Consider the following 12,572-nt stretch of genomic DNA (forward strand, 5'->3'; position numbering starts at 1 on the left):
CTCTCAAGAGCCTTATTTAACACTAAATACAGTTCAAATCTTATATAGGGTTTATTAACTGGAGTGTAACATAGAATTTAAATACCTAACCCAAGCTAGTAATTGGAAGAGGTAATATTTAATTCCTAGAGACCATCCCTTAAGTATACCCTACTGACCATAAAGACTATGTGCTTTACAATATGACATCATTCTTCCATATTGATTGGACATCAAGAATAATGGTATCATTGTCAATTATCATTATCCTGGGATTATTTCTAGGTTTTTATACTTTTAATGAATTATTCAAAGAATTAAGATGAATGAAGATTATAATGTTGGAGACCAAATCCAGAGAGATAAATTTGAAAAGTTTGTCTACCTAAGTTCTTGACTCTTTTAAATAATTTCAGTGCAAGTGGTTTGTTTACTTGCTCAATTTAGCTTTAGAATTGTCTCACTTCTCCACATCACTGATCATGTCTGCTGGTAGGAACTATGTGAAGCAGAGTTATTTTCATAATTAGACAATAACTGCCTAAGATATTCCCTGTAAAATATGTGGCAAGTTGGCAAGCCTTTATTTAATATTTAAATCAGGTTGTTATGGCACTTGTGAATTTTAATGGCACTTGTGAATTTTGCATTCTAGGCTTTATATTGATACCCTGTGAAATTCAAGTCACTTAGATTTATAGGTTTTAGGTTGCCTATTTACAAATGCCCTAATTAAAAGACGCTTGCTCCTTGGAAGAAAAACTATGATCAACCTAGACAGCATATTAAAAAGCAGAGACATTACTTTGCCAACAAAGGTCCATCTAGTTAAAGCTATGGTTTTTCCAGTAGTCACGTATGGAAGTGAGAGTTGGGCCATAAAGAAAGCTGAGTGCCAAAGAATTGATGCTTTTGAACCATAGTGTTGGAGAAGACTCTTGAGAGTCCCTTGGACTGCAAGGAGATCCAACCACAGTCCTGAATATTCATTGGAAGCACAGATGTTGAAGCGGAAACTCCAACACTTTGGCCACCTGATGCGAAGAACTGATTCATTTGGAAAGACCCTGATGCTGGGAAAGATTAAAGGCAGGAGGAGAAGGGGACAACAGAAGATAAGATGGTTAGATGGCATCACTGACTTGATAGACATGAGTTTGAGCAAACTCTGGGAGTTGGTGATGGACAGGGAAGACTGGTGTGCTGCAGACCATGGGGTCACAAAGAGTCGGGCATGACTGAGTGACTGAACTGAACTGATTAGGTATTATTAACTGTTGATTGAAAAGTTTTCAAGAAAAATAAAATGTTAGATGTGCTACAAGGCAAATGCACATTCTGCTTCCATTGATGGCTATGCTTCTGTTAGATATTGAGAAATCCTAAGTTTAAACTAGTTACGTTTTTCCCCATAGATTCTGTAGAACACTCAGTGTGACTGTGTAGTTTAATTTCTATGGAAAGAAAATTTAGTCTCAATTCACTGATTATGATGCTATGTTGTATTAATAAACCTCCTATTATGCTAAACCAGCTGGACACATTTGACTAACTCTGGAAGGCAGTGGATGAATACGTTAGCTGTCTGGCCCAAGTTCCAACTTGCCATCTGTGAGTTGGCCCCATTTGCTGATACCGCTACTTGGGAGATTGATAAACAAAGTTAAAAGAGTGTTTATAAGACAGTGGAAAGGTAGGACTACAAAGGGAAGATAAAGAAGGCATTAGAAAATACAATTGTTGCTATTCATTAAGCTTTTTAAACTTAGACCTCTTAGACCCAAGAAATGACTCAGGGTCTCTCTATAAAGGAGTTACAGAAGAAGGACTGTCAACTCAGTTCAATTTTGTTCTACAAATATTGATTTACCACCCCCAACTAAGAGTAAATCCCAATGGACTGTTTTTTTTTCAGTAATAGTGTATTGTTGAGTACAGACATGGATTGAGTAGCTCTAGATGTGACTTTTCTAGCAAATCTATAGAAAACAAAATCTATAGAAAAAAAGATGGGGCTTTTAAAAAAAAGATTCTTATTATCTCTGTCCCTCTCTTCCTCTCAGTTCCTCTTCCCCTCTCACCTATCAAGCTATCAATCTCATTTACAAAAGCAGTCAAACACAGATTACAATGACAGCTATTCCAATTGCTCGATGTTTTTCTCCAAAAACAAAAGTGTCTCAAGAAAAATTATGAGTGAAAACAATTTTAATTATATACTACAATACTTCAGGCACTTACAATGAATATCATTTTCTACTAATATTTAGACATATTGACAACACTTTTTCACATATTAGATTATAGAAATACATGGATTAATTAATATATAATTAATTATATGAGTTTCTGGTACAGTCGAAGAGAGTAAAATGTTCTGATTTCCAGAGGTTTGCAATATGATCAAAAGCTTCACCACCCTTCCTTACGGTAATACTTCATGAACATTTCAGTGAACTCCTACTGAGGACCTACTCTATGTCAAGCAGAGCTCTTAGTATTTTGCAAGAGAAAAAAGTGCAAAAGTGTATGCTCACATGATTATGTGTGATGTAATAGTGGTAAGACCAAGTGAAGATGTTATCATGGAGTGCTGTAGACAATTGTAAGAAAAGTTATAAAATAAGACTTCAAAGACTTACCTATTCTTTTATATAAAGAAGTTCACTGACAGGAGAAAACAGAAATAATATTCTAGAAACAGCAAAGCTGAGACATAATAATAAATAATATTTATGGAGCAACCAACTGCTGGACATTTTGCTAAAATTCTAAGCATGCTCTAGCTTATTAAATTCTGATTTAGAAAAAAATCTTATGTAATAGGTAATCTTACTTCAGTTGTAAAAACAAGAAAGTTAAATCTCAGATAGCTTAAGTAATTTACCAAGGACCATAGAACTAAAAAATGGTAGTACCATGATTTAAATCAAGATAGTATGACTGCACAATGCCATGTTTTTAAATAGTACATTACACTATATCCCAAAGGTGGTGAAATGTAAAATAACATGATTGGTTCAAGGAGTATCAACAAGATCAAGGAGATACTTGCTTAAATTAGAATATGTATATGTGTGTGTGTCTGTCTGCCTGCCATCTGTATTTATAATATTGCTTTATCTTGGTTTCGGAAAGAGTAATTACTTGAGACACAGTAGATTTATGTCTTTATTGTTTTGCACCCAACATAAGTCTCTAAATTCCTCAAACACAGAAATTGATTGATTTTTTTTAACACTACTTCTTACTAAGATTGAATGAAATATAAATTTATTTTTTCTCTTTCACTTGTTTGGATTCATTCATCCTTTCTCCAACAGTTTTCAATTTTTGTTAAGAAATCACTCCTCTCCTCTTAATCCACGAGGTTTTTTTTTTCACTTTCTTATTTTATTTTATTTTGTTTTAAATTTTATTTTATTTACCTTTACAATATTGTATTGGTTTTGCCATATATCAAAATGAATCTGCCACAGATATACATGTGTTCCCCATCCTGAACCCTCCTCCCTCCCTGTACCATCCCTCTGGGTCATCCCAGTGCACCAGCCCCAAGCATCCAGTATCGTGCATCGACCCTGGACTGGCGACTCGTTTCATATATAATATTATACGTATTTCAATGCCGTTCTCCCAAATCATCCCACCCTCTCCCTCTCCCACAGAGTCCAAAAGACTGTTCTATACATCTGTGTCTCTTTTGCTGTCTCGTATACAGGGTTATTGTTACCATCTTTCTAAATTCCATATATATGCGTTAGTATACTGTATTGGTGTTTTTCTTTCTGGCTTACTTCACTCTGTATAATAGGCTCCAGTTTCATCCACCTCATTAGAACTGATTCAAATGTATTTTTTTAATGGCTGAGTAATACTCCATTGTGTATATGTACCACAGCTTTCTTATCCATTCATCTGCTGATGGACATCTAGGTTGCTTCCATGTCCTGGCTATTATAAACAGTGCTGCGATGAACATTGGGGTACACATGTCTCTTTCAATTCTGGTTTCCTCGGTGTGTATGCCCAGCAGTGGGATTGCTGGATCATAAGGCAGGTCTATTTCCAGTTTTTTAAGGAATCTCCACACTGTTCTCCATAGTGGCTGTACTAGTTCGCATTCTCACCAACAGTGTAAGAGGGTTCCCTTTTCTCCACACCCTCTCCAGCATTTATTGCGTGTAGACTTTTGGATTGCAGCCATTCTGACTGGCGTGAAATGGTACCTCATAGTGGTTTTGATTTGCATTTCTCTGATAATGAGTGATGTTGAGCATCTTTTCATGTGTTTGTTAGCCATCTGTATGTCTTCTTTGGAGAAATGTCTATTTAGTTCTTTGGCCCATTTTTTTATTGGGTCATGAAAATGGAGAGATCACAACAGACAACACAGAAATACAAAGGATCATAAGAGACTACTATCAACAATTATATGCCAATAAAATGGACAACGTGGAAGAAATGGACAAATTCTTAGAAAAGTACAACTTTCCAAAACTGGACCAGGAAGAAATAGAAAATCTTAACAGACCCATCACAAGCACGGAAGTTGAAACTGTAATCAGAAATCTTCCAGCAAACAAAAGCCCAGGTCCAGACGGCTTCACAGCTGACTTCTACCAAAAATTTAGAGAAGAGCTAACACCTATCCTACTCAAACTCTTCCAGAAAATTGCAGAGGAAGGCAAACTTCCAAACTCATTCTATGAGGCCACCATCACCCTAATACCAAAACCTGACAAAGATGCCACAAAAAAAGAAAACTACAGGCCAATATCACTGATGAACATAGATGCAAAAATCCTTAACAAAATTCTAGCAATCAGAATCTAACAACACATTAAAAAGATCATACACCATGACCAAGTGGGCTTTATCCCAGGGATGCAAGGATTCTTCAATATCCACAAATCAATCAATGTAATACACCACATTAACAAACTGAAAAATAAAAACCATATGATTATCTCAATAGATGCACAGAAAGCCTTTGACAAAATTCAACATCCATTTATGATAAAAACTCTCCAGAAAGCAGGAATAGAAGGAACATACCTCAACATAATCAAAGCTATATATGACAAACCCACAGCAAACATTATCCTCAATGGTGAAAAATTGAAAGCATTTCCTCTAAAGTCAGGAACAAGACAAGGGTGCCCACTTTCACCATTACTATTCAACATAGTTTTGGAAGTTTTGGCCACAGCAATCAGAGCAGAAAAAGAAATAAAAGGAATCCAAATTGGAAAAGAAGAAGTAAAACTCTCACTGTTTGCAGATGACATGATCCTCTATATAGAAAACCCTAAAGACTCCACCAGAAAATTATGAGAACTAATCAATGATTATAGTAAAGTTGCAGGATATAAAATCAACACACAGAAATCCACGAGTTTTGTAGAGCTATCATCATGGCCAACGGAGATATAGAAACCAACCTGGAAAATCAGACCACCACACACTTCTAAACCCAGATTTATTTCATTGATTGCATATGATGCAATAATGCTCAATGAGAATTACTCTTGGGGTTTATGAGGGTATATTGGGAAGAAAAGATTACTTCTTCTGCTCTGATTTATGAGAGAATAGGATGCAAGGTGAGAGTTATTGTCAATCATCTTGCCACTGCTTTTTGGCAATAATTCTTACACTTCCTAAATATAAAAGTAACAGCAAAGGAAGATACATGATATTATTTTAGTCAAGGGTGGATAGTAATTGAAACTATTTGACTTGGGAGTTTTCAGTTATATGACGTAATAAAAATCTTTCTTGTTTATACTAGTTTAAGTTTGACTTTGTATTGGCTGATTATGAAAGACTGAGAGACTCCTGAGCACTGATAAATATGGCTCTATGGTAAGCATCTTTTGACATGGCCCCATATTAGTTTCCTGTGGCTGCTGTAACAAATGACCACAAACTTGGTGGGTTAAAACAACAGAAAATTATTATTTTACAGTTTTGGAAGCCTGGAGACCAGAGTCAGCATCACTGGGCCAAAATTAAGTCAGAGGTGCTATATACCCCAAGGCTCTACTAAGAATGCCTTGCCTCTTCCAGTTTTGGTTGGCTATTGACATTCCTTGGTTTGTTGGCTGTGTTACCCCAATATTCAGGGTCAGCATCTTCCAATCCATCTTTATATCTTCTTTTCCTTTCTATGTATAACTTCCCCTCTGGCTACCTTTGTAAGCATACATGTGTTTAGAGTTCATGCAGATAATCCAGGAAAATTGCCCCATTTCAGGATCCTTAACTTAATCACACCTGCAAAGATTCTTATTTTGCCATACAAGGTAATGCTCACAAGTTCTTGTAGACATTAAGATGTGGATATCGGGGCATGGGGGGAGGAGACATTTTTCAGCTTACTACAGATCCCAGTGGTGCCCGCCTCCCAGTATCATACTCTTTTGTGACACCCTCCCCTGAGTGAGGTTTAGATCTAGTAACTTGCTTCTGATGAATAGAATATGGCAAAAGTGCTATGATGTCACTTACGTGATTAGGTTATAGAACAGTTTGACTTCCATCTTGCTGGTCTTTTTCCATGTCTCTCTTGGCTTACATAGTTTGATGAAATAAGCTGTCGTTTTGCATAGGCCCATGTGTCAAGGAACTGAGGGAAGTCTCTGACTGATAGCCACTGAGAATCGAAAGCTCTCAGTCCAAAAGCCCACACCGAACTGAATCTTACCAACAGCTAAGTCAATAACCTTAGAAACAGAATCTTTCCCTAGTTGAGTCTTTTGATGAATATACTCTAGCCAATATGTCCATCATAAAAACTCTGAAGCAAAGGACTCTGTTATTCCATTCCCAGATTCCCAACTCACAAAAACTGCTAGATGATAAATGTTCTATTAAGCCATTAAATTTTGAAATAATTTGTCGAGCAGTAATAAATATCCACTGAATAAAATGATAAATGAAAGAGACTTGTAAGTGTTAAGTGTAAGTGTAAGTTGGTCTCTGTGTGGTAGAAAACAGGTAAGAACAAGAGAGGTGTGATCTGGAAAAGATTCAGATCCAGTAACAAGTCAACAATGATTTGTAATTCTTACAGAGATGATACACTGTTCTGTGTTACTGAGTAAACAAAATTTATCTAGGTGTAAATTAAAAGTAAATATCTACTATAGAGTAAATCACCGTGAAATCTTTGATCAAGTTAGAAAAAAGTCACAAAAGTTACTGATTCTGTGTTGTTTGAAAATGATGCCAATGTGCTCTTTACTCCTTTAACTCTCTGAAAACCTGTATATATGTCATCTATCATTATGAAAAAACTAACCAAAACAATCTCAGTGACAAACAAGTATTTATTTTGCTGATGCACCTGTGGTTTGAATGGGTGAGTGAAGAATCAGTTGATCTAGATAAATTTCAGTTGAGCAGCTCTAATCCATGGGCTAACAATAGATTTGATCTGTGAACCTCTTCACCACCTCCTGGAACAAAGCGGGCTTGCCAGGATACATATATTCTTTTCACGGCAATGGCAAGAGGACAATAAAAAGCATTTGATGGCTCTTAAGTAGAGATGCCAAGTAAAATACAGGGTGCTTAGTTATATTTGAATTTCAGATAAGCAACAAGTATTTTTTAGCATAAGTACATCCTATTCAATATTTGGGACATCCTTATACTAAGATCAATTATTACTTTCTTGAATTTCAAATTTAACTGGGCAGTCTGTAAAGTGGTAAAGAATCCACCTGTAATGCAAGAGACATGGGCTCGATTCCTCTGTTGGGAATGTTCCTTGGAGGAGGGTATGGCAACCCACTGCAGTATTTTTGCCAGGAAAATCCCACGGACAGGGAGTCTGGCGGGCTACAGTCCACAGGGTCGCAAGAGTTGAAGACAACTGAGGCAACTGAGCACGCACATGGCGGCCCTAGTCATAAGACACAGGTGTGGAACTGGCATATAACTGATTCATCCAAATTTCACTAGCCAAAGAAAGCCACATGGCAGACAGCCAAGAGTAAAGGGCCTGGTACATATAAGTCATGGAGAGGAGAGAGTGAATATTTTGAACAACCTACCACAATTTGTTAAGCCCTGCAATAAAAGCAACAGAGCGTAAATTAGATATTTTATGAAAGTGAAAGTCTCTCAGTCATGTCCAATGCTTTGTGACCTCATGGACTCTAGTCTGCCAGGCTTCTCTGTCCATGGGATTCTCCAGGCCAGAATACTGGAGTGGGTAGCCTATTCCTCCTCCAGGGGATCTTCCCAACCTGGGGATTGAACCCAGGTCTCCCAAATTGCAGGAAGATTCTTTACCTGATATTTTATACTTTTTTCTTTTACTTAGTTTTCAAAAACCCATGTCAGCAGTATAAAATAATATTGTCAGTTCCATACACCTTAAAGTAAAATCAGTCTTTTTTTTTTTTTACTTTGTTTTTATGTTTTAAAGAAAAGGTAACATACAAATATTTCTCAATTTAAATATTCATTTCCTAGAACAATGGTATTTTTCAGTTTCAGTTTGTCCATGCATAATTTTGTGTCTGTTTGTATTAAAACAATTATATGCTTATCTGAATACTTTTATTGTATCTCAGCTACAGTACAAATTTGTATTTCATCTCTGTGTTAGAGAATCCATTCCAAGAATAGCTCCAAACATCTTTAAGTATTGGAAGTTTCTCATACATTTTTTTAAAAATTTATACTTTTTTTGATTAATTTTAAATTAATCTATACATGATTGTCTATGGAAAAACTGTAACTTAATCTATGTTGACCTTTGTCAGCAAAGTGATGTTTCTGCTTTGTAATCTGTCTAGATTTGTCAGCTGTCCTTCCAAGGAGCAAGTGTCTTTTAATTTCATGTCTATAATCACCATCTACAGTTATTTTAGGGACCCACAAAATAAAATCTGTCACTGTCCCACTTTTTCCCCTTCTATTTGTATGAAGCGATGGGAATGGATGTTATGATCTTAGTTTTTTGAATGTTGAGTTTCAAGTCAGCTTTTTCACTCTCTTCTTTTACCCTCCTCAAGAGGCTCTTTAGTTCCTCTTCACTTCCAGCCATTAGAGTGGTATCTTCTGGATATCTGAGGTTATTGATATTTCTCCCAGCAATCTTGATTCTGACTTGTGATTCACCCAGCCTGGCATTTTGCATGATGTAAATTGCATAAATAAGCAGGATGTAAATATACAGCTTTTTTCTATTTCTTTCCCAATTTTGAACCAGTCTCTTATTACATGTTTGGTTTGTTGTTTCCAGACCCGAACACAGGTTTCTCAGCAGACAGGTAAGGTGGTCTGGTATTCCCATCCTTGAAGAATTTTTCACAGCTTATTATAATCTATACAAGTCAAAGGCTTTAGTGTAGTCAATGAAACAGATGTTTTTCAGGAATTCCCTTGCTTTCTCCATGATCCAGTGATTGCTGGCAATTTGATCTCTGGTGCCTCTGCTTTTTTCTAAACCCAGCTTATACATCTAAAAGTTCTCAGTCCATATACTGCTGAAGCCTATCTTGGAGGATTTTGAGCATAACCTTTCTAGCATGTGAAATGAGCATAACTGTACAGTAGTTTGAACATTCTGTGGCATTGCCCTTCTTTGGGATTGGGATTCCCTAGTGGCTCAATCCTGAAAGATGATGCTGTGAAAGTGCTGCATTCAATATGCCAGAAAATTTGGAAAACTCAGCAGTGGCCACAGGACTGGAAAAGGTCCGTTTTCATTCCAATCCCAAAGAAAGGCAATGCCAAAGAATGCTCAAACTACCGCACAATTGCACTCATCTCACATGCTAGTAAAGTAATACTCAAAATTCTCCAAGCCAAGCTTCAGCAATATGTAAACCATGAACTTCCTGATGTTAAAGCTGGTTTTAGAAAAGGCAGAGGAACCAGAGATCAAATTGCCAACATCCGCTGGATCATGGAAAAAGCAAGCGAGTTCCAGAAAAACATCTATTTCTGCTTTATTGACTATGCCAAAGCCTTTGACTGTGTGGATCACAGTAAACTGTGGAAAATTCTGAAAGAAATGGGAATACCAGACCACCTGACCTGCCTCTTGAGAAATTTGTATGCAGGTCAGGAAGCAACAGTTAGAACTGGACATGGAACAACAGACTGGTTCCAAATAGGAAAAGGAATTCATCAAGGCTGTATATTGTCACCCTGTTTATTTAACTTATATGCAGAATACATCATGAGAAACGCTGGTCTGGAAGAAACACAAGCTGGAATCAAGATTGCCGGGAGAAATATCAATCACCTCAGATATGCAGATGATACCACCCTTATGGCAGAAAGTGAAGAGAAACTAAAAAGCCTCTTGATGAAAGTGAAAGTGGAGAGTGAAAAAGTTGGCTTAAAGCTCAACATTCAGAAAACGAAGATCATGGCATCCAGTCCCATCACTTCATGGGAAATAGATAGGGAAACAGTGTCAGACTTTATTTTGGGGGGCTCCAAAATCACTACAGATGGTGACTGCAGCCATGAAATTAAAAGACGCTTACTCCTTGGAAGGAAAGATATGACCAACCTAGATAGCATATTCAAAAGCAGAGACATTACTTTGCCAACAAAGGTTAGTCTAGTCAAGGCTATGGTTTTTCCCATGGTCATGTATGGATGTGAGAGTTGGACTGTGAAGAAGGCTGAGCGCCGAAGAATTGATGCTTTTGAACTGCAGTGTTGGAGAAGACTCTTGAGAGTCCCTTGGACTGCAGGGAGGTCCAACCAGTCCATTCTGAAGGAGATCAGCCCTGGGTGATTTTTGGAAGGACTGATGCTAAAGCTGAAACTCCAGTACTTTGGCCACCTCATGTGAAGAGTTAACTCATTGGAAAAGACCTTGATGCTGGGAGGGATTGGGGGCAGGAGGAGAAGGGGATGACAGAGGACGAGATGGCTGGATGGCATCACTGACTCGATGGACGTGAGTCTCAGTGAACTCCGGGAGTTGGTGATAGACAGGGAGGCCTGGCATGCTGCGATTCATGGGGTTGCAAAGAATCGGACATGACTGAGCCACTGATCTGATCTGATCTGATCTGAGTGGCTCAGATAGTAAAGAGTCTGCCTGCAATGCGGGAAACTAGGTTTGATCCTTGGGTCAGGAAGAACCCCTGGGGAAGGAAATGTTCACTCCAATATTCTCTAGAAAATCCCATGGACGGAGGAGCCTGGCAGGCCACAGTCCATGGGGTTGCAAAGAGTCAGACGTGACTCAGCAACTTCACTTCACTTATCTTCTTTGGGATTGGAATGAAAATTGACCTTTTCCAGCTCTTCGGCCACTACTGGCGTTTTTCAAATTTGCTGACATATCAAGTGCAGCACTTTAACAGCATTGTCTCAGGATTTTAAATAGTTCAGTTGGAAATCTATCACCTCCACTAGTTTTGTTCATAGTAATGCTTCCTAAGGCTCACTTGCCTTCACACTCCAAGATGTCCAACTCTTAGTGTATGATCACACCATCATGGTTATTTGCGTCATTTAGATGTTTTTGTATAGTTCTTCTGTGTATTCTTGCCACTTCTTAATCTCCTGTGCTTCTATTAGGTCTTTATAGTGCCCATGCTTGCATGAAATGTTCCCTTGATATCTCCAATTTTCTTGAAGAGATCTCTAGTCTTTCCCATTATATTTTTTCCCTTTATTTCTTTGCATTGTTTATTCAAGAAGGCCTTATCTCTCCTTGCTTTCATGGATCACAGCCTTGTTATGGCTTGCATAACTCAATGAAGACATGAGTCATGTTATGCTGGGCTGCCCAAGATGGATGAGTCACAATGAAGAGTTCTGACAAAATGTGGTCCACTGGTGAAGGAAATGGCAACCCATTCCTGTATTCTTGCCATGAGAAACCCATCGACAGTATGAAAAGGCAAAAATATGACACTGGAAGATGAGCACCCCCCCGCCCGCCCCAGGTCAGAAAGTATCCAATATATTACTCAAGGAGAGTGGAGGGCAATCACTAATAGCTCCAGAAAGAATGAAGTGACTGGGCCAAAGCAGAAATGACCTCAGTTGTGGATATGTCTGGTGGTGAAAATAAAGTCCGATGCTGTAAAGAACAATATTGCATAGGATCCTGGAATGTTAGGTCCGTGAATCAAGGTAAGTTGGTCATGGTCAAGTAGGAGATAGCAAGAGTGAACATCAACATCTTAGGAATCAGGGAATTAATGGATGAAAATAGGTGAGTTTAATTCTGATGACCATTATATCTACTGTGGGCAAGAATCCCTTAGAAGAAATGGAATAGCCCTCACAGTCAATAAAGAGTCTGAAATGCAGTACGTGGGTGCAATTTCAAAAATGACAGAATGATCTCAGTTTGTTTCCAAGGCAAACCATTCAACATCACAGTAATCCAAGTCTATGCCCCAACCACTGATCTCAAAGGAGCTGAAGTTGACTGGTTCTATGAAGACCTACAACACCTTCTAGAACTAACACGGGAAAAGGATGTCCTTTTCATCACAGGGATTGGACTGCAAAAGCTCTGTGTCAAGATTCATCTTTTTTTTTTTTTTTTTGCAATTGGATGTCCATGTGTTCTAGCAACATTTGTTAAAAAG

This window comes from Bubalus kerabau, chromosome 6 (assembly GCF_029407905.1).
Source record: "Bubalus kerabau isolate K-KA32 ecotype Philippines breed swamp buffalo chromosome 6, PCC_UOA_SB_1v2, whole genome shotgun sequence".
Lineage (NCBI taxonomy): Eukaryota > Metazoa > Chordata > Mammalia > Artiodactyla > Bovidae > Bubalus > Bubalus kerabau.